Consider the following 2,592-nt stretch of genomic DNA (forward strand, 5'->3'; position numbering starts at 1 on the left):
GCGCGCATTTAAAACCAGATTGAGCGTGAAAACAGAAAAACTGGATATTTGTAAAATTGAGATACACGACCTTGCGAAAGTGATCAATCGAATACTTTATATGTACTCGCGTACGTATAAAAATGTAGAGAGTTGAGCAAGTTAATGTATTAAATACAATTTTAATTTTTCAAGCACATAATGCTTTAGTTTTTGCGATAAATACAAATCATGTTTTCCTCACAAGAAAGCTATTTATGCCGTATCTTGCTTGTCGTATGTAATGATAATAATTTATCATTAATTGCGAAGACAACTCGTCATGAAGTAGTAAATCTCGAAGAACAATAGGGCATATACATATGTATATGCATTTTCTTATAAAATAATTTCATGTTGACACGTATATGAGCTCATAGCATGAGTTGTATATTTATTTAGTTATTTTTTTACTTGAATTTCTTTTTATCTCATAAATACGAAACACATTTATCCACACCATTTCATCATATTATAAATTTTTTACGTGTCTGTTTTTTGTCATATGCTTGAATATAATATATTTCGCTCTTGGTAGTATTAAAAAGTAGCTTCCCTGATTTTTCATCATAGGAGTTCTATAAATATTCGTATATTTGAAGATGCACGTGGTGAACATGTTTCGAACGCATGTGTCAAACACTAGACTCGTGTGAATATTCTAATTTATTTAGGACATCAGTGAATTAGGTTTCTTCACATCACCTTGATGATTTTAATTCACTGATATTACGAATATCACCAACTGCTTGGACTATTTACATACGATTATTACGCAACAAGGGCACGTTTCTCGATCACTGTATCTTTCTGCCTTTCTCTACTTCTCCCTTTCTTTTGGTATCTGTCTGTTTATTTTCAAAAACATTATCGGACTGTTTTTAAGTAGATTTTTTCCTGCTTATCTACTTGTACTATTCTAATAATACATTTTATAATTACAACTAAGTACTGGATGTATCAAAAATAGAAATTCTATATGATTGAACATAGAAAAAATCTTGTTTATTATATCACGAAACAATCACAAATATTCGTAAAGTTTCTTTCTAGTTTTGAGAAATATGATTCCGTAAAATGGGTGTGTGAATATTTCAGCTAGTTGATGTATAAAGATGACGTTTTGCATTTTCAATGTAAAATAAATAAAAAAATTACTGAAATACTAAAACACTTGCAGACACACACACACACACACACACACACACACACACAATATTCTTTAAATATAAATTTTTAAAAAGTGTAAGAAGTTTTTTGACAGTTGTGAAAATTTTATTTTATTGTGCGTTTTAGTATTTTTATAAACTGAAACTATTCACAGTATTAAACATAAAAAATTTTTATTGACCAAGGATTTCTTGACTGAATAACAAAAAAGCGGTTATTCTGTTCTGAATAATACTTGCTAATAAAATTTGATTATATTACTCGATTATTGACAGAAATGCTAAATGGTGAAAAAAGTTTTATCTTATTGTATTTTATCATTTTCTAGCAGTTTAGATTAGTTAATTTCTTAAACATTATAATATTTCATATTGAAAGCGATAAAATAAGTTTTTATTTATAAAAGAAGTGCCCCAAGAACAGAATTGCATATATATATATATATTGTTACTAAAATTAGTTGGGAAAAAATAAAATTAATTATTGCATGGTGTTATTTGATTACTCACTTTTATCAGCGAAAATCTCTTCTAAATCTGCCACAATTCACCGACACGAATAAATTTCGATGTTCGAGTTGCGAACCGTCGCCGCTCGCGTACGGACCGAGACTAAACCACGTCCGACTATAGAGCTCCTCTGACTGCTACCAACGCGAATTTTCTGTTACCACAATAGCTGGCAGACACGAGCGCGTGTATCAAACGCTACGTGCGTTTGACTATAAGACGACCGCAAGTGTTGCCAGTGCACAGTAGAAACGGCTATTAAAGCAAGCCATCCCTGGGTGGGTGGCCGTTCGGTTTGCGTTTGTACTTCCGCTAGAGCTAGGGTAGGCTAGAGTCAAAGAAGAATTATTATAGCTGGTAGTGTAGCACGCGTAAGAGTGAAGAGAAACCAAAGTCGTGACAGTATTTCAGAGTATCCTTTCGTGTCACGAATGTTACTTGAACGCCAAGACCGTCGAGATAGTCACGTGCGATTTCCCTGTAAATTCACTAACAATGTAATCCATGTTCTTTAGACAGGATTGAGTAAGGAGATGAGAAAAAATTCTCTCTCTCTTATACACACACATATATACATACCACGCACACGCAATATGTATATGTACGTTCTTTAGTTAAAAAATTCTTTTAACTAATAATTAAAAAATGATTAACCTACTCTCATTTCATGATGACACACAGTTGAAAAATTTGTGTTAAATTTAACAGATATCACATGTCCCAAACGGTCCGCACAAATTTTTGTATTAATTTAACATAATATGAATATGTTAAATAATCACACGAATACTCTGTTGATATTTTAACACAAAATAAATGCAAATCTCAAAATAATTTGAAATAAATTTTGTGTAAAATTGACATATTTTTAATGACAAAATGAATTTAAAAAATG

At 31.2% G+C, this 2,592-nt stretch overlaps 1 protein-coding gene across 1 annotated transcript in view; it reads right to left on the minus strand.

The window, feature by feature from the left end:
• LOC105565917 (short-chain dehydrogenase/reductase family 16C member 6) overlaps positions 1-1,918 on the minus strand; it is a 9,249-nt gene extending 7,331 nt beyond the window's left edge. The window contains exon 1 of the mRNA XM_012019501.1: positions 1,698-1,918. The gene's annotated coding sequence lies outside the window, so the exon portion shown is untranslated. The remainder of the gene's footprint in view (positions 1-1,697) is intronic.
• Between the last annotated feature and the right edge of the window lie 674 nt (positions 1,919-2,592).

The sequence above is a fragment of the Vollenhovia emeryi genome, unplaced genomic scaffold, assembly GCF_000949405.1.
Source record: "Vollenhovia emeryi isolate VEMERY1.0 unplaced genomic scaffold, V.emery_V1.0 DF939148.1, whole genome shotgun sequence".
Classification (NCBI taxonomy): Eukaryota; Metazoa; Arthropoda; class Insecta; order Hymenoptera; family Formicidae; genus Vollenhovia; species Vollenhovia emeryi.